Source organism: Miniopterus schreibersii, assembly GCF_964146895.1.
Source record: "Miniopterus schreibersii genome assembly, chromosome: 4".
Lineage (NCBI taxonomy): Eukaryota > Metazoa > Chordata > Mammalia > Chiroptera > Miniopteridae > Miniopterus > Miniopterus schreibersii.
In genome coordinates this window covers 83,621,224-83,640,736 of record NC_138105.1, presented here as the reverse complement: position 1 = coordinate 83,640,736, position 19,513 = coordinate 83,621,224, and positions in this window count along the sequence as shown.

Here is a 19,513-nt window from a genome sequence, read left to right as displayed (position 1 = left end):
GATTTTTGTTTCACAGGCTGACTTGAGAGCCTAGCTCTCCTAAGATGAGGCTCGACTGCCTCATTAGTCTTCATTGATCTAGTTCTACTGAACTTTACTCCCTCTATTGCCTTTTGCTTCTTTCTGACTCACAAAGTATTTGTTAGGCTAAATAAAAACCACCCTTTCCTTTAGAATACCTATAAAATATTATTAGCTAAGAGCTTCAAAACAAACAAATAAAGATCTCTCACACCTATGCAAAGGGTATTCTGTAAAATCAATACCGAAGATGATTTGACTTTGGGCAGTGGGCACACAGTGCAATATACAGATCTCGCGTCATAGAAATGTACACTTGAAACCTACATGACCCTATTAATCGATGTTACCCCAATAAATTTAATTTAAAAACAAGAAAAAAAAATCAATATTTGCAATGTACTCGGAATTGAGCAGGACTTGGGAAAAGGCCACTCGTCTAAGGAAGCAGATTCTCTCCTGTTGACGCTATGAAGTTAATTGCTTTATAGAGAAAAGTTTGCTTTCCTCCATATCTGATATTTGATTTTCAAGCCCAATCCTTCTATTGACTTATGTTGTTCCCTTGGGCAATTAACTCCCCATCTTTAAACTTGATGTGCTCATCAATTTAAAGAAAGGTCAGCGGTAATTATATCTATGGTTGTCTCCATCCTTGGCAAGGTGACCTGCTAGTCCAGCTACCCCAGTGAGTATATGAGTCAAAACCGTGCAAATATCCAGACAGGTTTCTAGCCCAGCTAAAACTCACCGGTAGAGAATTTGGTGCTATCACTATTCTGTAACTCTGGTCCTGGTTTGAAAAGAGAGAGGTTAATATAGGAGTCCAAGGAAGGTAACATAGGAGAGCAAAGGACAATTTTTGTTTGTCATGCATTCAAGTGTAAGTAAATTTACCAAGACAACTCCTGGGGGCTAATCTTAAGTATATAATGAAAAATAAATCCCCATACAATTGGATTTTGGGGTTGTCCAAACCAACTAACAATATCTTTCACAACCCCAGATACCCTTCAGAAATTTTACCTTTAGAGATTGATCATCCTGAGCTGATGGGTCTTCTGATTTCCCTGTTAGAAGGCAAATCCTATTGGCAGGGCCACCCCTTAAACTTGTGTTTGTTATTTAGGGGCAGGGGTGTAGAAATACCAAGTTAGATGTTGGTCACGAAAGCCACATTTCACAATTTGCCAAGGCCGCCTCCCACACTTAGGCCTCTAGAGGTGCGTTTCATATGGCTCCACCCTGAAGACAGCCTGTTCCGCCAGCCACAGCTCTGTTATCTGAAGCCTCACAGGAGGCAAAGCCACCTAATTCTGCTCACTGAGAGAGACTTCAGTCCTAGAAACAAACATAGGATGCACAGGAATTCGGGATGGAGCCCTAGAGCAGAGGCGCAGCTGGAAGGGAAGCCGGGGAAACTTTCTACACCAGTTAAGCCTTTAAAGAAATCAAAATAAAGACGTGTTGGAAACAGCCTTTGTTAATACTCTGATGAAAAGATAAGAGAGGGAACAGTGTTAAGCAAGACCTTGGGAATTACAGAAAATACAGCAAAATGTTGGTACCTTTTCACGTGAATTTCAGTCTACAGTATAGGAAGTGCTCAACCTACCAGCTCCTTCCAACAGCCACCCTCCCATAACTGATCCTAGCTATGGCTTTGCCCAAAAAATCACCAACCCTAACCCTCTCATTTACATTTGGGGTGACTGAGGCATAGCATAAAAAAAAAAAAAAACACACCTATTTGCTTATGCACAAAGCTGGTTTTAGTGGTAAAAACAGGAATAGAGTTGGCTCTTTCCTGTGTACAGCTTTTCTGGTAGCTGTGTGAGTGACAGGGTTTTAAATTATACTTATTTTCCCATGCCAAGCTCTGAGTAGTGACAAAATTCAGTAGGAGTCATTCATTTCATTCTCAGGACAGACAAGTACCGAGGTATCTAAATTAAAAAAAAAAAAAATGAAATTGTCTGGTCCTCTCTGCCAAGTGCGGAAATTCACACTGATCGATGTCAGTTCTCTTCCCACGATCACATCTCCCATTTATAATTGCTAAATAGGCCAGGTTTGCAAAGTTTCCCCATTTGAGTGCCCAATGTGAATTTGTGTGTAAATGCCATTCCTCCAAATGGTATTTGCATAAATTCAGGGCCAGAGGCATGTGGTGAGCTGCAGAATAGCACCGAGTCAGCTTGTAAGGGGTGGCTATGGCTCAGGTGTATGCTTGCCATGGTACCTTGGGGACCGTGGTTTCCCTCTCTGAGCCTGCTTCCTGATCCCCAAATGAGGAGAAACTAGACATTTCATGTTCCTCTCATGGATACCTGGGAGAATCATATGAGATCATGGATAACTTTTTTAAAATCTGTATATGATTCTCACTTTGAAAATAAAGAAAAAATATATAATCAAATGCAAGCATTTACAGAAATTACCAGGAAACTTGGAGCCAAGTGACATGGACTCAGTTCCAACCTTTCTACAAACTCACATTTCTTCTCTGGAATGCGATCTCTTCATCAGTAAAATGAGGAGTCGAGACTGAATAAGGTGTCATGTCTCCTCTAATTCTGATTGAGTCTTTGCGGCATTATTAATCAGTACTATCATTCTAGCCTGAATTGAAGCAGAGTCATACCAGTATTTGAATTAACCTGTGACTGCCTTCAGAGCAAGGTTTTATTCATTGTAGTGGATAAATGTAGCGTGAGACATGGATTATGATCCAGAGCAGTAAAACTTGGCATGTGTAACAACTATAAACAACATGAGGCCCTAGAACAGCAACAAAAAGTGAGTGAAGCCCAGCTGGGCATGGCTCAGTGCTTGAGCATCGACCTAGGATCCAGGAGATCCAGGTTCGATTCCCCGTCAGGGCACATGGCTGGGTTGCAGGCTCGATCCCCAGTCAGGGGCATGCAGGAGGCAGCCGATCAATGACTCTCATCATTGATGTTTCTATCTCTCTCTCTCCCTCTCCCTTTCTCTCTCTGAAATCAATAAATTTTTTTTTTTTTAAAAAGTGAGTGAAAAACTGGTGAAATCTGAATAAAATCTATGGTTAATTAACAGTATTTTTTTCAATGTTAATTTCTTGGTTTTGATAGTTGAAGTATATGGTTAAGGAAGATGATAACATAGAGAAAGGCTGGATGAAGGGTTGATGGGAATTCTCTGCACTAACTTTGAAACTCTTATGCACATCTAAACTTCTTTCAAAATAAAAAACTATATCCTATAGGAATCACCTCAAGTGCATGTTGAAAATGTAAATTTCTCCAGTTCCAGAGACATGGGAATGACAGTCCTGGAGCGGGGCCCAGGAATCTGCATTCCAATAGGCACACAAGGAGATTCTGACACAGATTTCTCAGGGCTCATACTTGGAGAAACGCTGATATGAAAGAAAAGAAAAAAAAAAAAACCACCAATCCATAATAACATGAGTGACAATTAGAGATGATTGAATGAAAATGGACAACCGGAGGCTATAAAAAGGCTCTTGGGTAAGATCTTGACTTGCGTTCTACCTCCACAAGTGGCTGTACAAAATTAGGCAAGTCATTAATCTGCTGGGCCTCACCCTTCATTTATAAAGTCAGAAGGTGGATCTGTGGATGGATCTATAGTGGTCGTTTCTATACAAGAACTGTCCAGCGTGGTGAATAGTGGTCCCTAAAACTGTACCTTGGCAGCCACCTGTCTCTCCCAGCGTCTCCGCAGACTCCTTCCCCACCCCCCAGCCCCCATGGAGCTGCTCACCAGCCCTGGGCTTCGCGCAGCGTCGTTACCAGGCATGCAAGTGTCTGGCCCTGCAGCGAATTAAACAAGGCCAAATAGGAGACACAACCATGTTGAAAAACACAGCCACTGTAACAAGGTCAGCAGCGGGGGACTAGATTTTGAATTTGCTCTATTGAGTGCAGACGCAGGCTGTAACTCCGACTTTTGCTGTGTGAAATAGAAATCCTAACTTCCATCTGCGAAGACTCTGGGGAACGGAAATTAGGTCTTGGCTCTAGGCCTTTCATTAGAGAGCTGTTTTGTACCAGATGAGACCACAGACTCAGAGCAACTATCTCTCTACAGAAACCCTGCCCAGAACAAGGAGAAAGATGGATTTAAGTCAGCTCAGAGCCACTGAATTTAGAAGGGGCACCGACTAGAGTCATGGGGCTGCCCCTGCCTTCTTGCTGTTAAACATGTGTGCGCACACATGCATTGGCATGAGCACAAGCTTCCCAGATCAGAGGGGAATGGGACACATATGCAAATAAAAATTCCTGTCAGGGATACTATGCCAACCTCACTCCACTCTAATTTTCTTGACCTGACTCCACAGTTTAGATAAATCAATGTTTTTAATGGTTCCTATAAATCAACTCTAGATTTTGTTTGCCCATACACAGAGTATATCACATGACATATGACACAATATTTTCTGAGTGCAAAAAATGCCACTTGTAATTCCAGAGCATGAGTCTACAGCATATTTAACTTCTGGACATCTTGTTTTCCTCCTTTGTAAAGAGAGCTAATAACATCTACAAAATTTAATTTGAATCTTGACAATAACCCTAGGGGTTTATTTTATTGTGCAATTATCCACATATAAATGTAAAAGGAAGTGAGCTTAAACGCCTAAATTGAGATTCAGTAGTTAGTGCGGGGGCTGGGATTTAAACCCAGATCCCACATCTCGAAAGCCCATACATCCGCTAGCATGACTCCAGGGAAACCACCGCTAAGGCCGGTGCGCTTCCTGAAAGCCAAAATGAATTCACGTCCCCAAAACATAAAGAGAAGAGAAAAAACGGTACACTTCTCTTATGTCTGTTTTGTCAGCATGATAGTTTGTGGTTAAGTTATGGATTAGTTATGTAGAAACAGTCCCCAGGACTTCTGGGAACCAAGATCTATACCACAGTGAAATACAATGAACAGAAAGGATCCTACCCTAAGCCCAGCCATTCACTCACCTGTGTCTCTACTGATCCTCACCTCCGTTCCTCCAGTCTTGGGAAACGACACACTGTGGTATTCCCTCGAAGCTGCTCTCTCTTGTTCCTTTTGAACACTTTGGTTACTTATGTTTAACTGTAGGTCGAATGACTTTGTATAATTTACAGAACACAAAATTCACCCAAAGTACAGCAACTCAGTGACTTTTAGTGTATCAGTCAGAGAGCTGTGAGACTGTCACTGTGATCTAATTTTAGGACATTCTCCTGAACCTTAAAAGAAATTTTGTACCTCTTTGCAGCCCCTCCCCATTCCTTCCCGCCTCCCCACCCTAGGCATCCACTAATCTTTCTTACAAGACTCTGAAAGCATGATCCACAAGAAAAAACATGGACAAGTTGGAATTCGTCAAAGTTAAAAACAGTTGCATTGCATATACCCTACGGGGAAGATAAAAAGATTGAGAGAAAATAGAGGCAAATTACCTCTCTAACAAGGAACTTGGATACGAAGTAGACAGAACCCTCTAAACTTAACAGTAAGAAAAGAAACAGCCCTGTTAAAAAATGAGCAAAAGACTTGAACAGATACTTCCTCCGAGGGGACGTATGGATGGCAAATACTTAGAAGAAGGTATGTTAGCCATAGGGAAACGCAAGTTAAAGTCACAGTGATATACCACTTTAACATGGCCAAAATAAAAAAGTCCTGACAACACCAAGTGCTGATGAGATGTTACAACTGCAACTCTCAGATATTTGCCAGTGGGAATGCAAAATGATACGAAAATTGGAAATCAATTTTGCAATTTCTTACTAAGTTAACCATAAACTTACCATATGCCTCAGAAATCCCAGTTCTGAGTATTTACCCTGGAGAAATGAAAACTGACTTTCACACAGAAACCTGTACATGCGTGTTTACAGCACCTCTATTCACAATCCTGTAGGATGGAAACAACCCACATATGTCTCTCCTAACTGAATGGATAAACTCTGTGGCTCTTCCAACTGAGGTAATACTACTCAACTAAAAAACAAAGCAAAAACAAAAACAAAATAAATAAACCACAAACTAACAGATGCCAATGCAAAACAAACTACAACAAAAAGCCCTGTTGATATACTTAACAACTTGGTGGTGAACCTCAAACGCGTTTTCCTGAGTGACAAAGGCTAGTCTCGAAAGCTTGCGGCCTTCCTGCGTGATTCCATTGGCATGTCACTCTCATAAAGACGGCGGTTGCCAGGAGTTAGGGGTGTGAGAAGGGCTTGAATACAAAGGAATAATATGAGGGAGTCTCACGCGGTGATAGGACTGTTCTGTCTCCTGATTAGGGCAGTAATTACATGAATCTACACATGGAGTCATAAAACTATATACATACAAAAAGTCAGTTTTACTGTAGTTTACATGATCTCACTCATATGTAGAATCTAAAGAACAAAATAAGCTGAAATAAGCTGAGGAACAAAATTGATCCAGTGACACAGAAGCATGGAACAGACTGAGGGATCTCAGAAGGAATGTGGGGGAGTGGGTGGGGAGAGGTTAAATAAAGAATTTATATGCATAAATGCATAACCCCTGGACACAGACAATAGTGTGGTGAAGGCCTGGGGCAGGGAGGTGGGTGAGGGGTGGAAGGGAGTCAATGGAGGGGAAAAGGGACATCTGTAATACTTTCAACAATAAAGATAAATTTTTTAAAAAATTAATGAAAATCTGCCCGCCGGGCGTGGCTCAGCGGTTGAGCGTCGACCCAGGATCCAGGTGATCGGGGTTCGATTCCCGGTCAGGGCACATGCCCGGGTTGCGGGCTCAATCAATGACTCTCTCATCATTGATGTTTCTCTCTCTTTCTCCCTCTCCTGTCCTCTCTCTGAAATCAATAAAGATATATTTTAAAAAAATAAAAATAAAAACTAAATGAAAATTTAAAAAATACGGGAAACAAAAGAAAAAGAAAAGAAAAAATTTAAAAACATAAACTAGAAAATAAAAGATAAGCAAAGTGATGTAAAATATGGAAACCTACCACTTCTCCCACTTTATCAGATTTCCTCCCCTCAAAACAAAACCCCGCACGTTCTCACTCCACATGCTGGGCTTTTATTCGTCTATCTGATGACTATTTACGCAGCACTTACTATGTGAAGAGGAATCGCTACTGGCTGGGGAAAGCTAGGAAGAAAACACTCGAAGTTCTATGGAAAGGGTGACATATTAACTAAATATTGAGAAACACGGTTTTAGTGCCAAAACACGGAGGGAAAAATCTGGACGTCTCTCTGCTCGAAGGCAGAAATTTACCTGCCTCATTTGAGGAAGGTCCGGTTTTGTTAGGAAACTGAAATAGAGATGATGTAGAGATGGGCAGAAAGTTAGCCTGGGAACAGGTCTGGAAAACCTTGAGTGCCAGAAAAAGAGTTTGTCCTTAATTTCTATTCTATCTACCTGACAGTAAAGGTCATCTCATGTCCTATGCCAAGGCCTTATCACATGGGTCCTATCTGTTCTTATTCTGCCTCATTAAAAGTCAGCATTAAGGGATAGAAGATGCCTTTCAGTCTTCGCTCCATCACTGATTTGTCCTGCAACTTTGGCCAATTAATTTCAGCATCTTCTCTTACCATGCATCACACACAAGAAATTACACTACCCTTTCCTATTTTGTAAAGTTTATCTGACAAATGAGCCTAGGTGTACAGGAATTTTTAAAGTACAGTATAAATCGTTTTCTCAAAGTGTGGTACTTGCGTCAGCGACATTAGCACAACCCGGGAACTTATTAGAAATGCAAAGCCTCACACACCAACCCAGACTTACTGGATCAGAAATGCTGGGGGTGATGGCCAGTCATATGCATTTAACAAACCCTGTGGGTTATTCTGATGCATTCTAAGGCTTGAGAACCACTGACATAAAATATTATACAAATATACTCAAGTGTTATTAAACTCAAACTGTGCATGCCTCAGTCTACTCTGAGAACATTACAGACTCCTGAAGGGACAATGTCTTATTTGTAGCTAGAAAGTCAGGCATCCTTCACTGACGTTTTGCTATTCACAACTCATGAATCTATTGAAAGCTTATTTTCTTAGAGGAATAATTACTTTCAGAAATATCCAGCCCTCTTGTGTCAGAAGGTCTGGGAATGATTTCTTTGAGGGAAAGAAAACAGGGAATTTTTATTCACTGATTTGTATTTTGATAAAGCAATTTTGTTTGAGAAAATCGATGTCAGACCACTGACCTGCAGTCACAATAAATTTGTGTCAGTTTACTCAATGAATCATCGCTAATGTCAACATTTCCCCCTATATCCAAATGCTCTAAAGCATTAGAAATCCCAGCTTCAGAAAGGACAGACAATAAAAAGACCATGCTAGTCAGAGGACAGAGCACAAATGACAAGGGAGTAGTGAGGACACTTTCTCAGCACAAATTAATAAACAAAAATATATTTCTGTTTAATATATGTCAACATGAGGTAACATCAGAATAGATCATTGAAATAGATTGCCTAGTGCCTTGCTCAACTACACACTCATAACAGTGAACTTCTTAACGTTTTATAATCTATAACCTCTTTCACTGACTCAAATCCTATTTTTCTGTGGTTTGCTTGGGTCAAGTTATCGCCATCATCATCACCATATATATCAAATCTGTGCCTAAATCTGAGATATCCTCTGTTGGCTAATCATGTTGAGATTAGTTCAAAGTGAACATTTAAATTTAAGAAGAACTCATCTTTGAACTCAACATTTACCAGGGAGTAAGAAAAACAACAGGTAGAGAGTCTACTGACCAAGCTCCAAATTTAGCCATGGGCCCACCATGTGCCTCTAATTACAACCTTGAACATCAGCTTCCTATCTATACGATAAAAGAGGAGCTATTAACTTCTATAGAAAGCGATCTCATCATATTTCTGTAACCATTTGCTTTCTTTTAATGTCCCCTCATTGTTTCCCGCAAAGCATTCAATTTGCCCTTCTGCCCACATTAGCGCTGTCTCCAGAAGAAATAAATCTGATAAACTCATTACCACTTAGGCCAGAGGTCACAAATTCAAGTGCCTGCAGGCTAATAAACTTATCAGGATGCTTGCTGGGTATACAAAAACGGGTACTAAGCCACTTGTCCTTCAACCAAGCAAAACCCTATCTAGTTACATTGGCTTTGAAAACCTATGAAGCGACATGTAACAAAATGCTCCAGCAAAGCACCTGTAGTAGTTGTAAGACTCGGAAGCCACCAGTTTGCCTTCCTTGGTTTAATCATTGAGTACTTCATACCATAGTCTCTGTCAAATTAAACCCCTCTTTTCTCTTTTACAACTAAAAGAGAAGATTACTAGACAGGTAAAATGATGTTTGGCTATGACCCTCTCAAATGCCACCTTCTACACCTAATTTTTTTTCCCCTAACATAATATATAATCTCACTCTTTGGCTTACATTTCTATTACATTTACTGTACCTCTGGGTACAGGGATTGGCATATTCCACCTTGTAGGGAATGCATATGCAGTAATAGGGTACTTGTTACACCTTATTTCATATTCTGGCATCCAGGATGGTGCATTATTGCTCTTTAGTTCCAATATCATTTAGAGCTCTGCCTCGAATATTTCTAAACCAGCCCTGAAGAAAATAATGCTAGAAATGGACTTGTATTCATTTTAAAAATAACCATGCATGAGTGACTCTTCTGGCCCAAACATAAGCACTAACCATGGTCATCCCCACTGTTATAGATTTCACTCCTATGTTTCCATGAAGTAAACATCCTTGTGCCCTGTAGATTTTAGTATCCCTCATTCATAGCATTTTACTATGGAAAAAAGACAGACATTGGGTAGGAAAAAAGTCTGCCTGGGTAGGAAGATTAAGGACAAAGCAAGAGACAAAACTATAGAACCCTGATTCATTTCTTAAATGTTTTTTCCTTTCTTAAGTCCTTGTTTATAGAAGTTATTGTCAGGCTGTGATTAAACACATTGATTACTAACTCTTCCCTGTTAACAAGGCCAGCAATCAGTTCTCTTAGAGGAAGTCTGATTGCCTCCATTGTGAAGGCCGAAATATTCCAGATGGCTTTGCACAGAGTCTTGGTTTTCTTCCAGCACCATGGACAGTTCCACTTATTCATCCACAATAGCCTGTGTACAGGCCCTCCCCAGAAAGGTTAGTACACAACCTTTGTCTCATGGTTGTCGCAGTCCCGAGTATATATCTTTCTCTCCCACTAAGAGACACTGTGGCATTTTCAGATGCAGTGTCCACATGTCATGTGCCTTACACTTCTCTCTGGGCCATCGCCAAGCTCTAGATGAAGCACATAAGCTGATGACAGAAAAATAATTTCTGCCAAATCTCAAGAGAACCTCAAATGTGGCATCTTTGTTTTTGTCTAGGGACAGAGTTCTTATGAGTCATTTTTACTGTTTTTCTAAGTATTATCATCATTATTAGGGGTGTCATTGCAGAGGGAAAGAAAAGAAAGAAGGGAGAAAAAAAAACCCAAACCAATATGACCTGATCTTAAAACTATCACTGGCATAAGATTTTAGATGAAAAAAGAACTGTTAGAGTTTTAGTGAGAAAAAAATAAAAATGTTCTGGTGATGGCTGATTTGTGCAGGGGGGAAATAATTCCAGAAACCATAGTTATAGACAGAATGTTGGCATCCCATGGTCAGAGGACAAAGGCTTAGCACTCCCAGTCATTCCCAAGGCAGTCAGACCCAGAAGGGCAACGAGACTCTACCCCCCTCCAGTGTCTCTAGTTTAAGAAGGAAATCAGTTACCCTGCTGGCCTCTACAAATCATTTTTCCCCTGAGCATCCTTGCAAAATGGTACATCTGCGAGGTACTTCTCATTCAAGGTGTTACTAAAGAATCTTGGTAAATCCTCAGATATCTTCCTATCATCCAATCTAAAATTGCTCATAGGGGAAATAACTGAACTGCCACCATATTTGCATACAACCAAGAAGTTAAGGCGGATTAGAATATTTGTTAGTTATTTCAAAATTGTGTACATTATTTCATATTATTCAGTATGTAACCACGAAAAATGCTCCTTACCCAGTCAATTTGTTCAGGAATGTGATTTAAAAGAGAATGTGATTTATCCCTGATGCTAGTACCAGCTCAATATAGACAACGCTGAACAAATGATGACATCCCTCTGCAAAAATCCCCTCTTTAAAATGACAGGTTTAAACAAGATGAACCCCAAGAACTGTAGGATTCTGGAAAACAGCACAGTTCCTGATCAAGTCATTTTAAGTCTCTAACCCTCACGTTCTTAATTTATGAAGATACAATTTATAAAATATATCCTCTCTACCTCACAGATCAAAAGCAGATTATTACCCTAAAACCCCAGAATTATTTCAGCTAGACAACTCCACTATATTTTCTTTTGGCAGAGTTGCAGGTCATCAATGGCCAATACTTCACAGCCAAGAGGCGTCGGAGCTCTGGAGTTGGACTGCCTGGGTTCAAACCTCAGCACCACTGCTTATAAGCTACGTTGCTCTAATCTACTAACTTGTAACCTCTCTTAGTATAAATTCCCTCTTTGTGAATCAAGAGGGGAAGAAAGGATAGAGGAAGAAAAGAAAGAAGATGGTTGTTATGAGCATTAAATGAGAAAATCTACCCAAAGCACTCAAGTTCATAATAATTATTAACTCTGCAAACGATACCATTTGCACGGGAGGGGTAAAGTCAAGAAACTAGGTGACAGCAACCAAATCAATAACAGCAGCAACCACTTCAGCCGCACTGATCACTTGCCATGAACTGGGGGCTGTGCTAAGTGCTTTATATGTATCGTGTCCCTATATTCCTGCCTTCTTATCCCCTTTACTCTAACGATCACCTTGCAAAGAGAGGTCAAATCAGGATTCTTTTATGAATCAAACGATCTTGTCATCAGAGAATACGTTCGTGTGCCCTCTCTCAGTGGATTCTAGCAACAACCTGCATTATCTATTGAAGTTATTTTTATTCCCATTTCACAGAGGCAGAGATCATCGGAGATGTTGCAAAGTTAGTCAATATCAGACCAAATCTCCTGAATTCAAGCCTGGTATTCTTGTCATTCTATCTCGCCCCTTCCCATTGCAAAGACACGCCAGGTGAGCAAACGGCGCAGGGCTGGTTACTGACGGGCGCTGGAATGGAATGATAGCCTACCAAGAAAATATGAGTACATGGATGGCCGGATGTGTTTTGGGTCCTTTCCCTGCCAAAACTATGTTCTGGCCAAGGAGCTGTTTTATTTATCAGATGCCAGAGGGTTGAATTTTCACGCAAGCTCGATGCTGCTTTGGCTGGCTGGAAGAAGGCAAATAAAAATTGCACGAGGTTTGGAGTAGGTTGGGGGTGGATGGTGGGAGTCTCCCTGCTGACTTGGCCTTTGCTGCATGAAAGAGAAAGTGAACCTCAGCAAGGCTTATGTGCATCCTGGAGAAACTCATTTGACACAAACATAAATGTCTGTAGGAAGAGAAGTTCATGAGACTGCAAAGGCCAGAGAAGCTGACCATCTGCTTTTTTAAAGGAGGCAATGCGAAAAATAGTAACGGCCTTCTTTCCCTTTGTTCATTCAAGATATATTTAATATTCACGTGGTGTCCAGACTTATCCCGGGCACTGGGAAGCACGTGCAAAAACATATCATAGCCTCATGCTTCAGGAATTTAACATTAAGTACCAGTGCTGGGTTGTGAAGAGTAGAAAGAGACGGTCCCACCCCTCCCCGAGGAGCTCACATCTAATAGAACAGACACTGATGACAAACTTCAGCCCTACCGTGCTGGCACTGTCAGCGGCAGACTCCGCTAAGTGCCATCATAGAAACGGTTAAGGACCGCGAGAGGAGAAAGGAAGGAGAGAGCCATTCTAATGACAGTAATCATGGAAGGTTTCACAAAGGAGATGATATTTTAGGTAGATCAGTGATAATATTTGAATACCAGTATTTCAGCGGGGAAATGAGGCTCATAAAAATACTGAGGCACTCGAAGGAGACTGAATAGTGGAGGCAGGTTTCCCACTCCAAAAACATCACATTTTCTTTAAGATAGCATCTTTTTAAATGTTTTCATTGATTTTTAGAGAGAGAGGAAAGGAGTGGGATAGAGAGAGAGAGACATCAATGAGAGAGAAACATCATCGATCGGCTGCCTCCTGCAGGCCCCCGACTGGGGATGGAGCCCGCAACCCGGGCACGCGCCTTGACCAGGAATTGAACCGGTGACCTCCTGGTTCCTGGGTCGATGCTCAACCACTGAGCCACGCCGGCCGGGCTTAAGATACCATCTTAAGGGAAGCTACTGGGACGCTAATGGAAGTAGCACAGTGAGGGGAAGGTGATTCTTGCTCATGTGATACAGAAAAAGCAGACAGTGCAACATTTATGAGCTGGCACTGGGAGCCGGGCACCCCTGCCTCCAGTCTCAGCACCACCATTTCTGAGGTTTGTGGGCTCCATTAATTCGATTACGGTCTCTAACCCTCAGTTTCCTCAACTGAAAGAGGGGGTGATACAACTAATTTAGGGTTGATGGGAACGTATCAGTAGGCTCGTTAATAATGCTTAAGGTGTGAAAAGCACCTAGTGTTTAGAGGAAGACAAAGAGGAGAGAGTTCTGACTGATGTCCAGGGATTGTGCCCGGAAATAGTGAATGATTAGGTTTATGGGAATAAAAAGTGAAGAAAGGGAGGCATAACTCAATTCGAGCTGAGTTATTTCACTTGCTCCCCAACCTTTGTGGGAAATGCTCCTCCTCGCCGCGTAGGTCGTACATCATCACAGCTAAAGCCAAGCGGGGAAAGAACAATGGTCGGAAGCGAGCCTCCTCCTCCTCGGCTGACTTTGAGCTCTGTAATTCATGACTTTGCCGTCGGAACAAAAGCCAGTCCCCGGCCACAAGTATTTGCATTTGAATAGAAAGCATGAATTTTAACTAGCCCCCGCCCCCTTGGAGAGAAAGCTGTGCCAGGGCACCCTAAGGAAAAAGCCCTGGGAGCTCAGCAACGATGAAAACCTCAGGCAATTGAAACTTTCTTAGCCCTGATGCTCTTCCCATTCCCGAAAACCTGTGAGTCATCTCTGACTCTACTTTCTCTCCTATCCTGCACCCATTCCATCAGAAAATGCCATCCGCTCTGCTTTTAAAATGTACCTGGAATCTGACCACGCGTGCCCCTTCCGCCTCCAATGCCACCGCTTCCGTCCCAGCCGCCACCACCTCTCACTGGACCACGCCAACAGTCTCCCTTTCCCACGCTTGCCCCTTGCACTCTTTCCCACACAAGAACTGGACAGACGGCTCAAAATCAGATCAGATCTTGTTACCTTTGCTCAGATCCCCCCGAGGCTTCCCCCTCACTCAGACTGTAGGATCTGACCCCATACTCAGCCCTCTCCTCGCTCAGGTTTCTCCCTCCAGCTCTTCTGGCTTCTTTGATCTTCTGAAAATGCCAAGCGCCCACCTGAAGGTCTTTACACCCCTCTCCTTTGCTGGACCATTCTCCTAGCGAGGGTCACAGCGGCCTCGCTCGCCCCATTCAGGTTCTAACCAAAGAGCAACATAGTAAGAATCCCGCCCAGATGAACTGCGCTGAGAGAGTAACCCATCCCTACTGCCACTCTCCTCCCACTTTGCTTTGCTTTTTCGTGGCATTTGTCACCATTCAATAAATAAATATCTTAGATTCAATTACTGTTTCCCCTACCAGACGGAAGCTTCATGAGGACTAACGCGTCGCTTTGTTCTCTGCTGTATCTCCAGTGCCCATTACATGAGCTCAGTACAGTTTCGTTGAATAAATACCACCAGAGTCGGGATTAGGAATTGAAATGTAATAACTAGGTCTCTTCACTAGCGAACTTCAGGCTCAGTTCCATCCATGTAATACAAAAATTCATTTTAAGGTATTGTTGTTGCTCGTTGTTCTAGCACTAAAATGAGATGTTAAAAAATTGAAAAGTTTATTAATGTACAAATCCATATTGAATGAGAGCCACAATATTAAATACATCCTAGGTTATTGGATCTTACAGACCCTATGTTGCTTTTATTAACGGTAAAAGAGAAATCGCAAGCCTCAAGTTGAAGATGAAAAAAATAAAATAAAACCGAGAGCTCCTAGTATAAAAACTACTTAAGTATAAAATCTATTTTTACTTCATTAAAAGTAATGCTCAACATTTACTGTAAAGTTACTGCTGTAGCTATTATTTCCACTCATTTGCTATTTTATTTTGTTATATTTTATTTTATCAATTTGTTAGCCTATGAAAGCATTGAAGATTATGAAAGCATAAAAGGCATTGAGCCAAACTATTTTGAAATTGTTTTAACCTATCATATGATTGGTGGGGGAGGGGGAATGTGTAGTTTGAATGCATGTTTCAACAGATATTATTGCTTTGACTGAAAAATATTAATTAAATAATAGAGGTGATACTTGGACTTATCAAAAATTGTAAAGGTTGTTTGTCAATTACTAAAGTTTGGAAAATGTAGACACATGGTAGTTTACTCTCCGCTTGCAGAAATCCTGTGAAGAAGGTATTCATAAACCCATTTCTTCTTTCAGATAAAATACTGATACTCAGAAAGACCAGGCAAACTACTCAAGTCTCATAGCTAATGGACTATAAAACTGAGATTAAAACCAAGCTCCCTGACCACAATTTGCATCCTTTCCATTAGTCTACCATAATCAAAGGCCTCTTCCACCTCAAAAACCAACCATGGTTACCAAGGAATAGGCCAGAATTGCTGACTTACCACCCCTTATCTGGATCTGGCCCACAGAGAGCTTTTGTTTATTCCACATTGTACTTTTTATAAATTTGAGCTTGTAGTTAACATTTTCTACAAACCAAGAAATTCCACATAAAACTATTTATCTTCATGGATTCATTTTAAAACTCCAGTCAGTCTGAAAACAAATGGTTGTAACAAGCCAAAAGTCAGCTGGAGTTGGGTCCCATGAAAGTGTGTACATTCTCTACAGACCGATAGCATCCCAGATGGCCAACTACAGATGTGTACTTGACTGTTATTACAGGCATTTTGAGATTTAAGATCACTCAATTATAGAAGAGTTATTTCATAATCCATGGGGTTCTGGTTCTCCTGAAAGCTAAACAGAGTTCAATCAAGTTAAATTAATAAGACCACACGTGCTTAGCTCAGCACCTGAGACAGAACTGGTACTAAATAATTACTAGTGTATTTCTGTCCTGTCTCACTGAAAGGGATTTTCTAGGAAAGACAATAGTTCCCAAAGAGTGGTCTATTGGTCACTTGCATCAGAATCATCTGGAAAGCTTATTAAAATGAATATTTTCTGGACCTCAATTTGAGATGCATTCAGCTACATCTTATAAGATAACATCTAAACGGCAGCCTCATCTTTGGACCATCTCTGGAGTCTAGTTCCCTCCCGTTGGAGCTGTGCTTGAAGGAATGGCATTTACACAGAAGGCAATATGAATGGCGCCCTGATTGACCCCCATATGATTGGGTTTCCAGGACTCCAGAAAAAAGACTAGGACAAAAGTAAAAACATTTCCCCCAGAAAAATAAGAAAAACTCAGAAAGAGTCCATCATGCCTCAGAAGTACCTGAAATGAGCGGTGGAGCCACTGCAAAGCATTCTGGGATCTTGTTAGAAAAGCTGTTGCAGGGCCAGGAAGCTGGACATGTGCCGAGGTTCTAGCCTTCATGCCCCTGAGGTTCTACCCTTCTGTTTCCTACTTGACAAATAATGGCAATTCTAACTCCTGAAGTCGGGTGCTGCTTATGTGCTAGCCAGGGAGTAAAGTGTGAGCCAACCTTTCATATATTGATAGATTTCACCCCAGTAAGACCTAAAGGAGAAGTTATAAAATGGGTAAGGCATGTCATTTACCCATTAACTGCCTTCCTAGCTTGTGGTGGTACATTAGTGTCTGCCTTACAAAACTACCAAACCTGCTCCTTACCCTCACTAATTAAATATTAAACAAAAACAACAACACAACTTGTTTAACGTTCAGGTAGTTAAAAAGCAATCTTGTCCCCACTTGTAAGCACCATGAAGACATCTCTGAGAAACAAGACCCCACAAACACTGTCATGATATTATTCAGAACAAATGCAACTTCCGTTTTGAGCGACCATGCGCTGCCCCCTGGTGGTCAGGAGAGACCACAGAACGGCGTCCACAACAAGAGCAATGCTCAGGGAGCCAGGGAGCCATGAAAATGGGGTCCAACTGGCATTTGGCATGATTGATGGCGCTGATTTATGAAGCCGTTTTTTCCCCCTGCTCACATGGCAATTGCAATAACTTGCAGCCGTAAGCTGGTTTGACAAAGTGAAAATCTTAAAACCGTAGCATTGCTCCTTTTAGACATGAACAACCTTCCATGTTACTAAATCTTTCGTTGGTTCATCATAGATACATACATTTATTCAACAAACACTGATTGTTGCCTACCAGAGAGTGAAGGATTTTTCTGGACATTGGAGATACCTATGGGGAAAACAGATGCACTCTTTGCTCTCTAATTTGTGCTCACTAGTTTGTGAGTAATGATCATGGCCTAAGTTTGCTGAGTGCAAAGAAGGGTTGCAGGTTCATATTGAATCCTCTCTCCAGATGTGGAAAAGGTGGCAGAAAGGTATGGTCTTGCCCCCTGTGCCATTCTGCCATTCCACACCACAGACCTCGTGCCGGACGGGCTCCAAAAGACCGGCAAGCAAACCTTCCCATTTGCAGTGGCAGCAAAGTAAGGTTGTGGTCGAGAGTTCCAATGTCAAGGATCCACATCCCAGCTCTGGGCCCTGGGCAAGCCCCCTAACCTGCCTGAATCTCCTCGGTTTACTGGAGATTATAAAATAATCCTCAGGTTTGCAGTGAAATTAAAAAGGTCAAGTAGTCAAGTGCCCCGTCAAGCAACGGGCTGGGGTATTTCAGGGAGGTGAGGGGGGCTGTCATTCAGAGGTGGCAACGGAGAGTTTTTCCATAAGCTACTGCTTCTTGTACTTCTGCTTCTCATTTTGATCCAGAGAAAAAAAGTGTGAATTTCACAGTCTTGCAGAACAAATAGAACTGTGACTTTCATTTCACATTGTACTTCTGTGTTCTTTTGAAAGCTTTGGCACATTCCAAACAATCATATTTTCCCCTCCTTTTGCACATCATGGGAGGGTGTTTAAATGCTATGCCAGGCCATCAGAGAAGAGCTTGTGAGGCTGCCTGCCTCCCCAATACTGATGCTGTGCTTAAGGTCACTGACTCACAATTGGATTCAATAAATGGTTTTTAAGAATTCATGCTTTCTCCTAGCCAGCATGGCTCAGCAGTTGAGCATTGACCTAGGATCCAGGAGATCCCAGTCAGGGCACATATCTGAGTTGCAGGCTCAACCCCCAATGGGGGCTTGCAGGAGGCAGCTGATCAATCACCCTCTCTCATCATTGATGTTTCTATCTCTCTCTCTTTCTCTCTCCCTTCCTTTCTTGAAATCAATAAAAGATATACTTTTGCCTGGCCAGGCATGGCTCAGCGGTTGAGCATCAACCTAGGATCCAGGCGATCGGGGTTTGATTCCCAGTCAGGGCACATGCCCGGGTTGCAGGCTCGATCCCCAGTCGGGGGCGTGCAGGAGGCGGCCGATCAATGACTCTCTTATCATTGATGTTTTTATCTCTCTCTCCCTCCCTCTCCTTTCCTCTCTCTGAAATCAATAAAGATATATTTAAAAAGTAAATAAATAAAAGATATACTTTTAAGAAAAGAATTCATGCTTTAATAATATAGACAATGATTATTACTGTTATTAATAATTAATCATAAATATTACCACTATTACTACTATTACTTGGAGTAGATCTACCTAAAATGGTCCTCAGGCAAAAAAAAAAAAAAAAAAAGGTAGCCCCAAAATCTATAAGTTTAGTTCAAAGCATGTTATTTCCAGATTGTTTTGGACATGGCCCTGGAGAAACTGATGACATACAGAGTCAGGACACAAGCCAGAAGAAGTATGTGTCAGATCACAGTGAGTGGCAGAACCAGGGCCACCACAGATTCGAAGTTAGCCTCAGACTCATCTTTACCTCGAGGCTAGGAGCACCAAGTTAATGGAGAGGCAAGTCATCATGTCAGGGAATCAAAACTGAAAAGTGCCTGAGGGTCACCTATCCAAAAGCTGGGCAGAAAGCATACGTGAGTGAGCTGGCTTGGGGGTGGAACCTTGGTCAACCAGGCAGCAATGAGCACCCTGTCTCAAGAGGACAGCCACAACTGAGAGCCGGCCAGTTGTTTTTGTGCAGGAACGCAGACCACTCTTGCCAGGTCCGCAGACATTCCAAGAGAAGCCAGAACTCTAGAATATATATCATATTTCTCAATTTTTCAAAACACTGTGAAGATCAGGGAAAGCAAGTTGAAGAGGAAGATTCAGCCTGCAGAACATCAGTTGACCACT